Below are 18,851 nucleotides of genomic sequence, written 5' to 3' on the forward strand. Positions count from 1 at the left end.
AAGGGCGGCAATCTGCATTCCTTGTACAACAGACTGAATTAGTCTGATGAAGCAAGGAATTAAGCAGGGAAGAAAAATGATTCCGGCAATTGAACAGACTATGAAGAATACTAACTTCTTCCACCAAGCCCCTTGCCCGAATATTTGGTCTGAGAGGAATGATGAGCTTGTCTTTACAAACAAGCTGTGGGTCAGTTGATAAGATGTAGCTATCAGTGAGAGACGACAGAAACAATGGGATGGATTCCAGTAGAAGATCAAAGAGGCACTGAAAGAACACTATGAATTCCAAAAAGTTAAGAAGGGATTATGCATTGGGGTGGGGGGGGGGAAGGTACCCCAGGTATCAGGCGTTCCGGGAAGCCTGTACCTCTCAAGTACCTCAGCCTATGGGGAAAGAGAGAAGGGACAAGCGGCCGGGAATTAGGATAAAAAGGAGGCTGCGCCCTCCAAAAATTTGAGAGACCCCAGGGGAATGCCCCATGGTCTCTCCCTTTATTCGAATAAAGAAAAAGGACTCCTCTGTCTCCTTTTTGGACATAAACCTCTGGTGTTCGTGGATTAATTTTCCTGACAATTTTTGGGGGCTCGGTCCGGGATATTTCCACCGTCCGGGGCGGCGGGCAGCGAGCGGAGCTGAAGGCGCCTCACCCAGTTTCGGTGATCAGCTCCCCTCGGTGGCGGCCGGCACCGGGCGATCGATTGGGTTCCCGAGACTGTCCAGGAGACAGACGAGTGGCGGACCAGGGGGGTCCGTGAAGAGTCCACAGGGAAGGACCACTGAAAACCTCACCGGTGAGTAAAATGGGATCTTCGGGGAGCAAGCCTGGGAGGGCACCCAGGGAGGGTAGCACAGGCAAGCCTGGGAGGGCACCCAGGGAGGGTAGCACAGGCAAGCCTGGGAGGGCACCCATGGAGGGTAGCACAGGCTAAACAGGGCACCCATGGAGGGTTGCAAGGGTACAGCCGGGAAGGGTCTCGGCAAAAGGGATGATGATCCCACAATAGCCCCGGAGAGTCCCTTGGGGAGAATGCTGAGATCTTGGGACAGATTATGCATTCACACAGAGGTAACTATGGAGATGATGGTAAAATATTGTTATTATGTATGGCCAGAGTGTAAGATGCCAAATGGACTTGTATAGCCACCTTAGAAAACAGAATTCATTTGTGTTGTGTTCTGTGAAGGTATCTAGAGGAGAATTGGGAAAAAAAAATGGATTAAAAGGGAATGTGGATTGATATGGTTTAAACAAACAACAAAAGAAATCTGTGTGTTCAGAAAAAAAAAAAAAAAAAAAAAAAAAAGGAGAAGAGGAAAAACGGGGGGTGGGGAAGAAGAAAACAGTGAAGATTAAAATGTTTTTCCGCACCTTCCCCCGTCTTGTCCTCCGGTGGTACCAGCTGACCTAAGGCCAGCTGCAAGTCCCGGTATCCTCACCTTCCAGGGAAAAGGGATCAGGGAAGTGCTGTCCCTACAGCTCCACCTGAGAACAACAGTGGTGTAGAGGGAAGGGAGCAGCATATCATATCAATGCCTGGAACTAGAAGGGATCTCGAGAATCCACGCCCGAGGTGGGGGGGGGGGGCAATAAAGGAAGTCAAGAAAGAGTCTTTGGCAGCAGGAGATGGATGGATTGTGTTTGTGTGCTGGAACAGAATTAGTTAATGAAGAGTGTGGAGAGATATGTTGAAGCAGGGACCAGGAGTGGAGGTGCAGGACCAGGAGCACTGGCTGGGGGCCTGTGAGGCTGCTGGGACTCAGCACTGGGCAGTGCCTGACCCCACTGGCCCTGGGCAGGGGCAGCAGCAGCTGCCGGCCCTTTGAGGCTGCGGGACGCCCTGGCCGCCTGTGGTGCTGCCGGCCGTGCCCACCGGGAGCACTGGAGAGGGGAGGAGCTGTTTGGACAATGTGGCAGGACAGGGACTGGCTCTGGTATTCGGTGTGTGGTAAATAGAGTGAGCACAAGGAGGAAAGGTGAAGGTGATGGCCTTTTTCAGGCCAGAGAAAGAAAAACCGCAAGGTCCAAGGGGTCCCCCGGGACAGAGGGGACGGGATCGGCCACAAGGAAGTGGCAGAGGCTTTTTCTCCCGAGCAGGGGAGACCCAAGCCAAACAGTGGCTGGGAAAGGATCACTGTGCTGTCTGCAGGGCATAGGACACTGAGAACGGCAATGTCTGCAAAAAAAAAAACCAAGAACAGCTGGACTGCCGAGAAAGTCCAGAAGATAAGAGAAATGGATTGTTAAGAATGTCAAAGGCTCTCATTATATCCACCAACCTAGAGCCGTTGTCAACTTTTAAAGTGGGTCTGGATCGAGGAGAGGTGTGTGTCTTAGTAAAAACAAAGACCTCTCGATTCACCTTAATTTTTATCCCCGAGGGGGAAAATTGTCTAAAGAATTTTTTTAATCGTTCAAAGGAGTTGTGAGAATTGTAGTTTCTTCTGTGGGCTCAGAAGTTTAACCATCTTTCTTTGAAAGAATTGTAAAAATTGTAGTAAATTAATTTGGAGATTTAATTAATTTGTCTACATGAAGTTTTGTGCAGAATGGCTCCAGTTTGGAGGGGACCACACCCCTCTGCTTTTTGTATGTTTTGTTGTAAAAAGCCAGAACTGGCAAGTTTCAGTTATGAAGCCAATGCTGCAAGTCATACCTTGTGGGGAACATCCCCACCAGTCTGTGGTTTGTTGTAGCCCTAAAGCAAATTCTGTAACTGCAACCTTGTAAAAATAGTGTCCTATAGAAAGCCTGAGTATTTGTCATGCACTTCCTCTGTGGAAATTATGAGAAAACTTTAAAGGAAAGTATTTTGTTTCTTTCCTTAATAAAAGTTTTAAATGTTAAAAGTTATAAAATGTTATAAATATTAGAGTTTCCTTAATGGAAGTTAATTTGTTAGTCATCTCCCTAAGCCTAAGATGGACTTAATGCAAAAATTAAGATAAAGAGTGGTTAATTACTAAAAAGAAAAAAAGGAATAAATAAAGAAATGTAATGTAATTGGCTTGAAGCAGTGGCATTACTTGCTGCTGAACTAAATCATGTTTATACAAAGTCACGCAAAAGAAATTTTAGTTCAGGAGCATGGGAGAACACAGAGACCTGTTGCCTATTTTTCTAAAATGTTAGACCCAGTAGCCAGAATCTGGCCCCATTGTCTGCAGAACTGCGCAGCCACAGCTCTGATGGTGGCTGAGGCCTGAAAGCTGACAAGGGGGGGGTTATCTGATTGTTAAAGTTTCACACCAGATTAAAACGTTGTTAACTTGGAGAGCCTCTAAGTGGAGGTAGCAATAATACACATCAAGAGACACCAGGCAGGGTGCTCGGAAGAGGCAGTAGGAAATAGACTGGCTGATGAAGAAGCTCGGAAAGCTGCATTGTTGCCAGAAATCTCTAAGTTACTTCCCTTGCTCCCAGTAACTGCCCCCTTGCCAGAGAAGCTGTCTTTTCCACCAGAACTTGACATAGTTAAAAAGAGTGGGGCAGAGGAAAGAGGGGGTAATTGGTTTACAAGAGATGGTAAGCAGTGGATACCGAAAGCTTTAGCCTCCCAACTGCTAAAACAGCTCCACGAAGGGAGTCATTGGGGCTCCCGAGGGATAGCAGAAGCCTTCCTCAAAATGTATGCTGCTGTGGGTCTTTTTGTTCTGGCAAAATGAGCTGTTGATGGTTGTTTGATTTGTGCTAAGACAAATAACAAAGTTACAAAGAAACTGGCGAGGGGCGGGAGGCCTTGGGCTGTACGTCCCTTCCAGAGGTGCCAAGTGGATTTTACTGAGATGCCCCGAGTGGGGAGATTTAAATACCTTTTGGTAATAGTATGTCAATTAACAGGGTGGCCAGAAGCCTTCCCAGCTGTTTCAGCAACTACAGGGTCAGTTATTAAAGTATTTTTAGAACAAATAATCCCAAGATATGGGATGGTGGAAGCGATAGACTCAGATAGAGGAACTCATTTTACTGGAAAAGTTCTTAAAGGAGTAATGACTGCTTTAGGGATACAATGGAACCTCCACACTCCCTGGCATCCCCAAAGCTCAGGCCGGGTTGAACGGATGAATGGAGAAATAAAAAAACATATTCTGAAGCTAGTGACAGAAACGAGAATGCCATGGCTGCGGCTCTTACCACTGGCTTTAGCAAGAATCAGGGCCAGACCCAGGGAAGATATTCAACTGTCTCCTTTTGAATTGATGTTTGGAATTCCTTATCCTTGTAATTCTCAGCCTGGGGCGGGGGTAGAGATAAGTGATGTATATCTAAAACAGTATGTGGCTCGGATACTGTCTCTTGTGAAATCTCTTCGACAGGAAGCTCAGCTGACACAGACCCTGCCTTTGGACTTTGCTGTGCATAATATCCAACCAGGAGACTGGGTCCTAGTTAAGGAGTGGAAAGAAGCACCCCTAGTGGCTAAGTGGCGTGGACCTTTCCAAGTGTTGCTGACCACAGAAACAGCCGTCAAGACAGCTGAACACGGGTGGACACATCACACTCGAGTCAAGGTCGCTAAGGCTCCAGAAGTTTAGACATCTCAGCTGGAGAAGAAGGATGGGAAGCCGCGACTGACACTCCGCAGGAGTGGACTGGAGCAGTAGCTGGTGCGTCGACATCGGGGGAAGCCCTGAGTGCCTACCCACAGACTGCCTGCTGAAATAGTCTGGGCATCCCTACTCTCAAATCTCCAGCCACTGGGGGCCAATCCATGCTGTCATTGCTTTCTTTATGCTAAGCTGTTTTTGTGCTTTTCACTTGCCACAGGTGGTGTAGAAGACAACGTGAAATTGAAAATTAGAAATTAGGTTATAACACTATTAGAATGTTTCTCTTAATAATTTTACCTTTATATTTTCAGTTAAGTTGGGGTCTAAAGTGGGAAAATAATTTTTTACTTTAGGAGAACAAGTAGCAAAGACCTTTAACCTTAGAAACTGCTGGGTCTGCGGAGGGCCAGGGGGATCTGAAAGCTGGCCATGGGTGGCCAGCCCAGTCGAACCTAAATGGTGGGTTAGCACCCTGAGTGAAGTCCATAATGGAACTGGATTTTGGGACAAAGAAGGAAGTCCATGGCAGCTTCATTCTTCTGAAAGAGGCATTTATTGCTTAAACAGAACAGGAAGAACATATGTGGGAAAGAGCGTTTGTGACTGGACTTTATCTTTGGGTTTAGATTGTTGGAGCCCCAACTGCCCTCCTTATGACTGTTCCAGATATAGAGGCAGATGGAATCAAACGCATGTTAAGCTCACTAATGGTAGCTGGGTAAGGTGTTCCTTCCATAATTACCAAAAAGATTTTGAAGGCTGTAAAGCAGTGGGGAAGGATAAGTTTTTTGACCCTTTATTTTTAAGCTGCCCCCGGGATAATTCCACAAGTCAGACACATGTTGTCCGAGACTATCAGTGGAAATGGCAACACCGGAATAGAACTAGAACCCTTTTTAACAGGTTCTGGTCCAGATCTAATAAAACAGATCTGGGATGTGATTGCAAGTGGAAACCTCATGTAGGAGCTTGGAAATGTAAATATTGTGATTCTTATGGCGAGGCAACTATTGTGGGTGGACCACTAGGCCCTGGAAGCAAGCTGTATTTTGACCCACCAGTTGATGATGAAATTTGGAAAGGTCCCTTCGCTAATGGGACCTGGGCTCTAAAGGGGCATTACTGGATTTGTGGTCAAAATGCTTACCGCAGGCTACCCCCAAACTGGTCAGGAATATGTTATGTGGGGTATATTAGACCATTGTTCTTTCTGCTACCACAAGTTCAAGGAAATCAGTTAGGAATCAAAGTATATGATGATCTAATTAGAGAGAAGCGGTCCATTGATACATCCCTGGTTGGAAGGAGCACCCAAAAGTGGAGAAAAGATGAATGGCCACCTGAACGGATCATACAACACTATGGACCAGCTACCTGGAACCCAAATGAATTAATATCAGGTGGCAGAGAACCCATTTATAATCTAAATCGGATAATTAGGTTGCAAGCTGTCTTTGAAATAATAGTCAACCAGACAGCTACAGCTCTTGACCTTCTTGCTGACCAGTCTACTCAGATGAGAAATGCAATATTTCAACATCGAATGGTATTAGACTATTTATTAGCAGAAGAAGGGGGGGTGTGTGGAAAATTGAATGACTCAAACTGCTGTTTGCAAATAGATGACAATGGAAAAGTGGTAAAACAAATAACAAAAGGAATAAGAAAGTTAGCCCATGTACCGGTCCAAACATGGAAAGGATGGGAATGAGACATGTTTTCATGGTTACCTGGTGGCCTATGGGTCAAACAAATGCTTTTTTTTCTCTCATGTGTTGTAGCAACTCTAATCTTTTTACCATGCATGATCCCTTGCTTAATACAACTTATTCAACATGTGATCAAAAGAATGCAGGTAGTAGCCATGCCTACTGATCCAGAGATAGCTACAAAAGGGCAGAAAGTAATGCCACTGCAAATAATTGCAAAGCCAAAAAAGACCCAAGAACAAGAAATTAGGTCAATGATAACTAAGGTTTGTAAAGACAATTATTAACAAAAATTAAAAGAGGAGGGATTGAGAGGCATGATGAGTTTGTCTTTACAAACAAGCTGTGGGTCAGTTGATAAGATGTAGCTATCAGTGAGAGACGACAGAAACAATGGGATGGATTCCAGTAGAAGATCAAAGAGGCACTGAAAGAACACTATGAATTCCAAAAAGTTAAGAAGGGATTATGCATTGGGGGTGGGGGGGGGAAGGTACCCCAGGTATCAGGCGTTCCGGGAAGCCTGTACCTCTCAAGTACCTCAGCCTATGGGGAAAGAGAGAAGGGACAAGCGGCCGGGAATTAGGATAAAAAGGAGGCTGCGCCCTCCAAAAATTTGAGAGACCCCAGGGGAATGCCCCATGGCCTCTCCCTTTATTCGAATAAAGAAAAAGGACTCCTCTGTCTCCTTTTTGGACATAAACCTCTGGTGTTCGTGGATTAATTTTCCTGACAGGTCCCACCAGGAGGCTTGTAGGATTGAGTTCCATTTTTGGACTGGTACATGTGCTACTTTCTTTATTTCAGCAGCCAATCCTTTTATTGTTTCCCCGTAATCATCTATTTCCATACAGCACTCGGATTCATTGTATCTACCGCACACTCCTCCCTCCTCAGCTAGCAGATAATCGAGAGCTAATCGGTTTTAATACACAAAAGCTCTCATCTGCGAATGTTGTTTTGCTAGGAGTTCCAGGGCTTCTGAAGTGTGATTAGAAACTACCTCTACTATCGCTTGCAACCTGATAAGTCGGTTGAGGAGATAGATGGGGATTCTGTAACCCCAGCTGCCGTCATTTGCCCACGTAGCGGGCCCATAATATTGAATCATCCTTTCGGCAGGCCATTCTTCCTCCTTCCATTTATGGTTGCCTCCCGCCAGTGGTAATTCCTGTTTCAATTCCCTCTTTTGTCTAGCTAATGTTTCAAAGAGGGGAGCTCCCAAGGACTTACTCTCGTCTTTGGGCAAAGTAAAGAAAAAGCTTCAGCAGTGATGGCCCCCTTACACTGAACTGGGAAAAAGCTAGAGTTTTTATAGGGAAGGGGGGAATTGGGAAAAGGAACAATGGTTTAAGACCGGGGTAAAATGACCAATAGTTTACAAGGAGATAACATGGGATCCTGAAGCAGGAAGGGGTCCACAGCTTAGTCACCATGACTAAGTAGCTTTGTTTTATCCTAGGAAGCAGATCTCCAAGGAGGAAGCCTTTTGTAGGACTGGCCTCCCTCCACACCAAGCTGCTTTCTCAGGAGACGCTTTGGAGTGGTAGCAGCAACGCTATCCATTTTCCACACTGCTACGATTCAGGGGAGAACAAAGAATCCTGAAAGGGTGGTTGAGGACCTCCTAGGAGTAAGGTGCTTTTCTTGGGCCCAAGTGGTCTGAAAATTCCTGTAGGGAGTAAATGAACAGAAGAATTGAATAACGTTACTCTGTTGGAGGTTACCAGGTCCAGTCTGGCACTGCCTGCAATCGCTGGCCAAAGACTTGAGGCAACCCTCTGTGGGGTGTCTGTGGTAGTGGTATGTGTGAAGCTGGCATCTGCAGAGGCAGCTGAGGCATTTGTATCTGCTGCAGTGGCTAAGGCATTTGTGTCTGAGAGCAGCGCCATCTTGCACCCTGATTCCAGTTTCCCTGATCAGGCAACCTTCAGAATCATACTTAGAATGACACTGGTTAGCAAAATGAGCTCCTCTACGGTGCTGTGGGCATACAGCAATGGCTTGAGGCTTAGCTCCTTTCAGAGCAGGACAGTCTCTTTTTAAGTGTCTGGGTTTTTCACAGCCAAAAAAAACTGCTGAAGTCCCAGAGGGACCTCTCATGGCTGCAAAGGCTGTAGCCATGGTCGCATATTGATGTTGTATTGTGCCAACACGATTACGCTTCAACCATCTCAGTCAGGGTTGGACTCTGATTAGGCAAGGAGTTTTTTACAGTCTGTGTTTGTGTTTTCAACAGCAAGTTTTAAAAGTCAGATTTTATGAGCCTCTGAGCTATCAATTTGGTGTTTGAGTGCTTGCTTAAGGAGATCAACAAACTGCATATAAGGCTCTTGAGGTGCTTGGACAATAGTAGTGAATGCTTTCTGAGTGCTTTCTGATGTTTTTACATCAGGGACCTTAAGAAAGGTTTACGAGCTGCATCCCTGACTCCCTTGAGGGTGTCCCTTGGGCAGTTCTCAGCCTGGTCAGCAGAATCTGTGTATTGTCCTGTTCCCTCAAGTTATCTAATTGTGAGGCCTGCCAGGGTCCCATTAGCATGACCCACATAAGATATAAGAAGGTTCTGAAGACCCTTCTCCCATTCTTTTTCCCATAAAGCGTATTGAGTGGGGGTTAGTAGCAGCTGGGCAAGTGTTTTTAAATCATGTGGTGTAATTATATGGGCTGCAAACAGAATCTAGCAAGCTTGCAAAATACGATGAACTGATACCATGCTCTGTGACCGTCCACCAGAGCTCCTTAATTGCTGGGAAAGACAACTGTTCCAAATGGGCAGTTTGCTTTCACTGTCCTAAATACATGACTGGTGACACAATTCTTTCAGCAATGTCCAATTCCCCCTACCTCAGCGCTTGTTGTTTTAAGTGAACCCAGTTGTCATGAGGATCAGGAGGGTATAGGCTTGGCTCTTTCTCAGGATCAACCAATCCAGGGTCAAAAGGATCTTCTCTTTCCTCATCACTGTCATCTGGGCAGTAGCCTGCAGCAAATGCATTTAAAGATTGTGAGGGGTCCCTCTCACTCTTAGTAGCAAGAAGGGGGGCTGAGGGGGCTGGAGCCTGGACCAGGATAGACACAATCTCTTTGAATTGTAAAGAGTTCTAAGGATCTGCTAAGGTGGGGCAGGAAGCATTCCCTTTATCTTCAGCATGGGTTTTTTCCTGAGCTTTCAGGGTTTCAAAATTTACTCTCCAGGAGAGAAGCATTTCTGCAGCTGCTTTATCTCCCTCTGTTGCATAGTTCCACAGTTTCACTCCAACCTCGTCCCACAAAGCTGTCATAAAGATCGTGGACTGGGTAACGCCTGGCAGCTTAAGACACTGTCCATTTCAACATTACTTTTAAATCATGCACAGGCAAAGATTTGTCATGCTTGTCTAGCAGCTTTGTCGTAAATTCAAGAATGTCTCTTTCTAAGGCAGAATTTCCCTGTCCCATTGTTCCCCACAAGTCACTTCCCTTTTTCCTTGGAGGGACTGTCACTGGGCCCAGACTCCCACTGCCTTTAAGTGGGTCTCCTCTGGAGTTCTGTGGGGTGTCGCTGCCTGTCACTCATCCAGAGTGAACCATCTTCCTCACACGGTGGGCACCAATTGAAGACGATGGAAGAGATGGGACTTGCTTTCTTCCAAGCAAGAAGTCAATTTATTGATTACAGAGCTTAACGTTTATACCTTTTCAGCTGTAGCTAAAAACAGCTCACTTGCTTAAGCAATATTCACCATAGTAACCATATCTATGTTTCTTAAAAATATAGCTTCACTATAAGCTAGCACACACCTGTACAGACATGTACAGGTCTTACATAAATGAAGCGTACCAAGCATACCACTATCTGGTGCTTCCCTCTTCAGGGTACTGCCTGCAAGAGCTTTACTGCCTGCCAAGGCCTGTGCCCTAGCAGAGTTACTGCGTTCACTTCTGCCACTAGCAGTGCTCTCACTTCTGCTCTCTAGCTGTATTCCCACAAGAGGGCTTTTTTCATTACTTTTTTCACTGTGTTTATCCACATCAGTCCTTTGGGTTTTCTACCTACCTTAAAAACAGGCTTATGAAGTCCCTTTTTTAAAATTATTTTTTCTTTTTACTTTTATAATAGCTTTTATACTTACATGAGCATAATTTTATATTCTACTTTATCTAAACAAAAGATATGGGGGAATATCTTCGTTTAAGACAAGTTAAGGCAGAGGATACTTCAAAATGAGTTACTGTCCTGGTTTAGAAATAAGTTAGGAGGAAAACCACCCTGGAATTAGTATTTTCTCTTAAAAAGAGGGTTCCAACAATCCCTTTCTGCCAAGAAGAAAATGTATATTAATGGATGAAAGTAAAAACAAACCAGTCAATTGTTTACTGACAAACAGGGTGCCCACACGGCACAGGAAAAAAATACTGAATAAATGCTAGATATTGACCTGTCAGACCTTACCTCCCTCCCTCCCCACCAGAACAAAAAAAAAAACAAGAAACAAAACACCAAAATGTCAGGGAAAGAAAAAACACACAACAGCTGACACATGGTGGGGAAGAAAAAAAGTGACACCTGTTCCTGTATAAGGGAAGGAAAAAACCCAAAGAGTTCACGCAGAAACTCGAGCAAAACAGATGTGAACCTGGTGAATCTCTGGTGTGGGTCCCTTTTTCATAGCAGATCAAGCTGATGGATTTGGTGTCCTTTCTGTTGTTGGCTTGGCTGTTCTGAGGTCTGGATCCAGGATTGAGCGGGCCATCACTGATCTGCTGGTCCCCAGCTGATTCATGTCCCATTGATTGTTCTCTGTGATCTCAGACCAAAACCAAACCAAACAGTTCATTTTGCAAAGAGGCTGCTGAAGGATTGCTGCTGCAGTGTCCAAGTTTAGGGAAAGGAAAATGAACCTTCTTGCCTAAGCTAACAAAAACCAAGTTAGCTAAGCAAAAAACCCCTCTAAAACCTAGTCCGTACAGCACAATGGATGCTCCAGGAGTGAGGTTTTGAAAAAGCCCACAAAAAAGCCCCAAGGTGCCCCCTCCTTTCTCCCCACCCCTCACCCCAGACCTACCTTAATGCTACAGCAACCATTTCTGGGCATAGAGTATATGATCAAAGAATAGAAAAAAAAACCACTCCAAGAGAGTTACCCCACCTTTAGTTTTAACCAATTCCTTTCCACCAATAAAGACAGAAAAATGAGAAGACCTAAGGGAAAAAGTAACAGTTTGCTAAAAAATGAAACCACAACAGGCAAAAAATAGTAAAAAATCACTAGATATAAAGTTGCTAAATATGAGTATTGTATTGTTGTCACTGGATGGCCTTGGTAGTCAGGGCATTTGGGGGAAGGACAGGCTTATTACTAGGAGGCTTGGCATGGCAACACCTGACCTCCAGTCAAGTTGTAAGAAAGTGAACGCCACCAATGGATGGCAAAGAAGAAGTTGATTGACAAGACTTTAGGAGAGGCCAACAGTATAAAAGGCATAGCATTCATTTTGTAGATGAGTACATGGCAGTTTAGTTCTATGCTGTCATGGTTTTAAAGCACTAGCTAAAAAATCACTAGAAAACTTACTAATTTCTTTCTGTGAGATATGGATCAGGAGAAGGGCAAAACAGGCTTAAAACTTAAAATGTATAAAGAAACCTTATTAATAGTACTACAAGAAGAAGAAACCAGAATGAAACCTCCAGAAACCCTTTTTCCCCACCACCCAACCATTCCCTTGTTTAACTGACAACATAGAGACAGAACCTGGTGGTTAAAGCAGTCCCAAATTTGCTATAGTCTTTTCATCAATCTTTGTAGAGAAAAAGAAGTTAACTTTGGTCAATCTATGGAGAGTTTTTCACAAGAAAACCATTTTCTCATGGCTTTCTATTTCTCTGATGCCAGGCACCCGGACAACTCTGCCATCAGTCCTTTCCTCCCGTTTCACACCACTCAGAGGTGTGTTTGTGGGCCATGATTCAAGTGGTGTCATTTTAAGGATGAGTTATTCAAAGGCAAAAGTTCTCTTCATCTGTCTCTGTGATCATCTCTGGAAACAGAAGTTTTCTCTTTGTCTCTTAAGAGCCACATATCTTCAACAACTCCCACTTCTCCTTTTCTGTTCCAACATCTCATAAGATCACAACTACTTAACCATTTGCTCAGCTCTATCAATGAATTAACTTTGCTTAGATCCACACTTTGAAGTACTCCATTCCCCCTAAATACTCTTTAATGAATTAAAGGAGTGTTTTTTAGAACATTATTGTCCATCTCCATAGCTTTAACAAAAGAATATTAAGCTTATTAAGGCATCTCCTTATTCTCTTCCCATCTGAGGCTTAATTCCTTTCCTCACTGGCTTTGATAGCTTATGTTGTCTCTTTACATGTTGATCCCTCTCTCTTCCCCTCTCTCTGGCAAAAGGATTAATCTGCAAGTCTCATCTGGGTAGCGAAAGGGTTAAAATCTTGCCCAGGCCTTGTGGATGGTCCCATGATCTCTGCTGGGGCAGTGGCTGGCGCTGTCTGCTATGCAAGATTTTCTGTAGCTTTGCTGGGGGAGTGTGGTCACTATCTCAGTGCACTGCAGGTCAATAGCTTTCCCTCCCCTTACTTGGCAGTCTCTGGTGAAATTCAGCAGCGGCAAAAACTGTAGCTGAGCCAGGAACTGGCCTGGCCCAGCAGGCTCACTGTACAAGGCTCAGTGAGCCCTCCGAGGGGCTCAGCTCCTCTGGGGAAGGGCTCCTGTGACTTCACAGTCTCCATACCCCTACTTGGGAACCACAGAACTCCAGCTAGCCCCACTTTCCCTGTGGCCTTGTCCAGCCTGGTGGGGAGGAGACTGAACCATAGCTCTGTTACCTCTTACAGCCAGAAACCAAAAAGAGAAAGAAATTCCCAGGCATAGGTTTTAAAGGGTGGTGTTCACAGGTTGATCTCACTTTTCAATGGTCAAAACTACTGTCAGTTCTCAGAAATGGCCAGCTATTGGCCAGGAGAAAAAACTCCCATCAGCCTCCACCAGCCTTAACTTCCTTAGATGTTTCCTACTTTTTTTCTTAAATGCCAATCTATCACACATGTTCCCAGTTTTTCCTTATTCAGTCCTTCGTTGTATTTTGTTAAGTTTTAATAAACCTTTGAAATTTTTAAAGGTGAGTGTGGTTTCTCACACCATGCATTTCTGTGGTCTGTATGTTTCAGACCATTAATGAGGCATGCATTAAATCAGTATGAAAAAAAATGTAGTGACATGGTAGTCTGACATGGGTGCTTCAGAGTGTTTTTAAACTCTGCAGAACTGCATTTTTCCATTTTGAATAATTTTGAGATATTAATAATTTTTCAACTATGCAATTACAATACAATAATAATGTGGCAATCTCACTGTTGACATAGTGTAGCAAATTTCCCTGTATTCCCAGTAACTCTACATTTTGATGTATCTTGATAGTATAATCTTAGTGCAGTTCATATCTAATAAATTTTGAAATAGAGGCTGCATTTCTATTTTTTTTCCAAAAAATCATGTTTTTAATAGGGTATAACAGAAAATAGGTCCAAATATTGGGAAACTTATTATTTCATCAAATAAATGCAATTATCACTAAAAGTATTACACTTCTCATACAAAAGTTATGCAGTCTTCTTTACACAGAGAGGAAGACATATATATATCACATACCAAGATTACATAATATGTTCTATTTGTAGTTTTGTAAAGAAACTACATGTGAATGTGATACATTCTTGTTTACTCATAGTCTTTTATGGCAACCTCTGTTGAGCCATAAAAATAATATGACAGCTTATATATTATGAAGAATCACAGTAAAGCAAATAAGCAGACAATGAAGAAGTAAACATATATAGCTAGAGAAGTTTCAGAATGACACGATAGAATTATAGTTTATGTGTGTATCTTCTACACTACTAGTCATTATATTGCATGTTCTCTGACTCTTCATTTATACTTTTGAGAGACTGTCTCTGATGTTGTTTAACATAAATTTGCAAATACTTACATTTTAATTACAATGTAAGATTCCTTATGCAAATCTTGTTGACTGTGCTTTCTCTGTGTGATTTTCACACACTCTACAACCAGAGTGTCCAGACCTACAACCCGAGTGTCTCAAATAATTTCACACCACAGGTTCCCAACAGGTAAATGGTGACAAAATTATATATGGATTTATAAAAAATACATAAGAACTTTATATATTTGAGTCAGAGTGCTATGGGTAGTAGCTCTGATGTTCAAATCATTTGGATTGTGACACTGGTAAAATTCAAGCCTGAAATAACCTAATGATTTTGTTCTAATGAGTCTTTCTTGGATCACACTTGAGAGTGGATCACACTTGAGAGTGGATCACACTCAATCTCATTATAGCTGTAAAAGACCAAATGTTTCAAAACTGATTTAATTTGCTTTAATTTCTTTCTACACATCGACCTTCTTTTTTTCCCCTTTTTTTCCCCCCTTTTTTCCCCTTTGTTAGTTGGTTTGTTTTGTTTTTAAAACTGGTCCTCAATTAGGATCCAAATGCACTGAGAAAGATCATCTGCCCTACATCTAGGCATAGGAAACAAACTAGCTATACTCTTAAATTAAGGAGAGGGGAAGGGAAGCAGAGAGCAGAGGTTTAAAATTACTATAAATATTTTTTTAAAAATTGTTCAGATTTTCAAGTGTCTCACTTTCTAAGTGGAAATTTTTCTGTTGAATTGGTACTAGGAGGATTGATGTTAAATAAGCTCCATTCTCACTAAGAGGAGACAATTTTTTAGCTTTCATGTAGTGGTTGGATCAAGTCTTGTTACCAGAATTACTGCAGCTATAATATTACATAGAATGTAGGAATTCAGTGTAGAATGTAGGAGGACCAGCTATAATCACACATAATCACACTGTTTTGGACATTGGAAAAGAAAGGTGTTTTGTAAAATGAAATAAAAGAGTTTTTTGGGATTTTTTTTCTGTAATCACATGCTCATTAAATTGCTCTTTTCTCTGTACTTTAATAGCAACGCTATGTGGGCTATATATATTTTACAACATTACAAGTGATAATTTGACTTGAAAGTCCCACCTGATAAAAGTAGAGTTAAAAATGGGATTTACTTTACTGAAATGTGTTTCTTTATTATTATTTTAATTAACTAGATTCTGAGTTGTCTGGTTCTTAAATTTAAAAGGGATTACCTTGAAAAATCTCTTCCTAAGTTTAAATGACCTTCAGAGGGATCTTTCTAGAAATTTAACCATGTTCAAGTTTTAGTTCCATCACTGTGGTAGCTGAGATTTTATTTCCTCCTTTCTTGATACTGGGGTTAGTTAGGCACTGCCCTTCAGCAATTTCATAAATTTTTTAACCAAGTACAAATTAAGATTATATATCAATGTTTTGTGTTCTAACATTTTTTTGTTATGTGATATCCTATTTAAATGTACTTCTAGGAATTTATTTTTAATACTTCAAAAATTGAGATAATTTTAGACTTCCTCTGAGATTCTGTAAAATTAGCTAATTATAAGATGCTGAATATTTCTATGTGCATACTTGTAAGAGGTAAAAATAAATAACCTGTCTCACCTGCAATAAATGCTTTTAAATGAATGTAAAATATATACACCTGTATGGATGCTAAATCTGAGCCAGAGTGCCTGTAGTTATTGCAGGCCACATAGCTCTCAGGCCTGACTGAAGCCTAGCCTGGGAAATTCATGAGAAGGAATTAAAACAATTCTCAGAGATACTAAAACAGCCTTGCAGGTGTTGTTTTGCAACCTGTTGTTTCTCCTTGCAAGAGACAGTCAAGGGGGGCAGAGTGCCCCTGACCAATGATGGTGGTGTAGTACTTTGTTAACCAATAAGAGTTTCCTTTCTGTACTTTTCCACGTATCTGTCTATAAGACAGGGCTGAAGCAATAAACTAGGAATTCTCGTGTCGTGACTCCCATGAGAGTCCATGGTCGTTCCTTAAAGCTGTTCCCAATCGGAGCGACATCTGGTGACCCCGACGTGATGGTACACCGACCCCTGAGGTCCGGTAACCCAAGATAAACTGCAGCCGACCCCCGAGGTCAGAAGGCAACCGACGTGATCTGCTAATCCCCTGAGGGTAAGCAGCGAGCGGGAAAAAGCCAGCCCTTCCTCCTAGAGGGGTAAGTGGAATTCTCCCGGGCTTTCCAAGAGGAAGCTGGTTCTAGAAACCAACGGGATAGTGGAGCCCTGCCAGTGAGCGGGTTTGGAACGGCATATCTTGGTGAAGCAGAGCTCAAAATTCCCGGGTCCGAGCCGTTAGCGTGTGCATTACTGCATTCGCGGAGCCGCCAAGATAAAGTCCTCATAATGAAGGACTGTACTTCAGCTGATGAACAGCTGGCCTACCTTGCATGGCAGGATGCCCTGCCCCGCATGAGACTCAGTGTTTCTGAAGATGCCATGCGTGCTTTATTCCAGTGGGTGAAAGAGCAAAGTTTTAATATAACTATGGACAATGCCTTTAATCTCGAACTTTGGCTGTCAATAGAGAACCATTTACGGTCAAAATTCATGAACGGAGATATCAGCGTGTGTAGCCTAGCAGCCACCTGGGGAGTGCTTTTTAAAGCGCTGAAACGGAGCCAGTCTGAGGACAGTGAAACCGGGAGGAAAAACTTAGATGCCGAGAGTGCCTCCTTTGTACAAGATAAGGGACCGGGAGATGAAACCGTGGATGAGCTGCATAGTGCTCTTTTAGCTCTGCCCAGACCCTCGGAGGACTTTAGCGGCGAGCGAGAGCAACCCGCAGCCCAGAGATCTCCCTCTCCTGAGACGTTTGAGCGGCCGCCATCCGCGGAGCTGGGCGCGCGGGCTTTGCCAACGGGAGACTGCCCGCCTCCGCCCGTGCCACCCGCAGAGCCTCCGCCGGCGCCAAAAGCGCCACCGCCGGCCGCCGCAGAACCTGCTTTCTCCAGCGCCTCCGAGCTGTCCCAGCTTCTTCCTTCTGTGCCGCGAACAAAAGCGCAGACATCCCCGCTGCAGCCCGTCAGCGCGGCGGGGGAGGGGGAGAGAGTCGGCGCTCGGCTCCCCCGCGCCTGGCGCGCGGGCCACCGCCGCCGGAGAGGCCGAGCGCGGATCCAGAGCGCGGCGGGCCGCCGCCACCGAGGCGGGGGGAAGGGAAACAGCAACCGCGTTCCCCCTGCGCCTGCCCGCCGCCACCAGCTGTGGTCCGGCCGGCCGCCGGCCGACCGCGGGCGGAGGAGCGGCGGGGAGAAGAAAAACAGCAGCCTCGCCTTCCCCCTGTGCCTGCCCGCCGCCGCCGGCCGCGAAAACCCCGAAAAACCCGAACTCAAACCCAAATCTGGGGCCGGGGCCAGGCCCGTGGCAAGGATCGCCCCCCCCGCGCGTCCGAAACACCGGCGAGAAAGCGCAGGCGGGGGGGGCCGGCGACCTCGCTCTCCCCGCGCGTGCGCGGGACGGCTCGCCCTCACGGTCCCCCCGCGCTCCAGCGGGGAGGCGCGGGAGGGAAAGAGAGCACTTGCCATGCTGCGCTCCCGATCTGAACTCTAGCAGCGGCCCCCCCGCACCCATAAAGGTGGCGGGGGGAGAGAAAGACAGCGGCGGGCCGCTCCACCGGGACTTTCTGCATCGACCCGAGGAGATGCCTCGACGAAGTCTGTCAACTCCAGCGGCCTGAGCCGTGCCAGCGTCCTGCGGGACCCAAATTTACTCACTCATTTTGTATCTTTTAAATTTTGTGTTTACAGAGCTGACAAACAGCCGTGAAGAGATAGTAACTTCAAATTCCCTAAACCTTCCTGAAATTCATGAAGTACTGTTCAAACCCGATGAACAATAACAGCAACCATGAAAACTTTATAAATCCCTCAAAAATCCTTCAATTGTATTTGAAAAAAAAAAAAAAAAAAAAAAAAAAAAAAAAAGCGGGATAAGAAGAGGGGATCAAATTGCATATAAATTGCATTGTGCATTGTTTTTATCACTTTGGTATTCTTTCAAACTACTCTATTGACATGTTAGACTGTCAATTCGAACAGACTAACAATGTTGTATATAGTTTTGTATAGTGTGTGTATTAATTCACTGAATTAGAAATATTAGACTCAATCATCAAATCCTTGCAAGGAGAACAAATCCTAAATACCAAAACATAAACCAAAATTCTAAATTAATTCTAAATCAGCATCCATTCCAATTTCTAGTAAAAGAAACCTCTTGTGCTGTGTTTGTTCCTTTTCTGAAGGGCCCAACAGAAAATTACAAACACAGTACATTTTTATTTTTTTTTTCCTAAGCGAAAAAGGTGAGTTATGGATGCTAAATCTGAGCCAGAGTGCCTGTAGTTATTGCAGGCCACATAGCTCTCAGGCCTGACTGAAGCCTAGCCTGGGAAATTCATGAGAAGGAATTAAAACAATTCTCAGAGATACTAAAACAGCCTTGCAGGTGTTGTTTTGCAACCTGTTGTTTCTCCTTGCAAGAGACAGTCAAGGGGGGCAGAGTGCCCCTGACCAATGATGGTGGTGTAGTACTTTGTTAACCAATAAGAGTTTCCTTTCTGTACTTTTCCACGTATCTGTCTATAAGACAGGGCTGAAGCA

At 44.2% G+C, this 18,851-nt stretch overlaps 1 long non-coding RNA gene across 2 annotated transcripts; it reads right to left on the reverse strand.

Moving 5' to 3' along the window:
* Window positions 1–5,086: 5,086 nt before the first annotated feature.
* LOC147652482 (uncharacterized) lies at window positions 5,087–12,970 on the reverse strand. 2 transcript variants are annotated; one of them, XR_015288628.1, is made up of 3 exons: window positions 12,852–12,970; window positions 9,109–9,244; window positions 5,087–7,933 (listed from the first exon to the last, which is right to left on the reverse strand). It is a non-coding gene; the product is annotated as an uncharacterized LOC147652482 (long non-coding RNA). The 2 variants fall into 2 exon arrangements; XR_015288629.1 differs by having other exon boundaries at window positions 10,881–12,943.
* Between the last annotated feature and the right edge of the window lie 5,881 nt (window positions 12,971–18,851).

This window comes from Cyanistes caeruleus, chromosome 6 (assembly GCF_971803275.1).
Source record: "Cyanistes caeruleus chromosome 6, bCyaCae1.hap1.1, whole genome shotgun sequence".
In the NCBI taxonomy this organism is placed as follows: Eukaryota; Metazoa; Chordata; class Aves; order Passeriformes; family Paridae; genus Cyanistes; species Cyanistes caeruleus.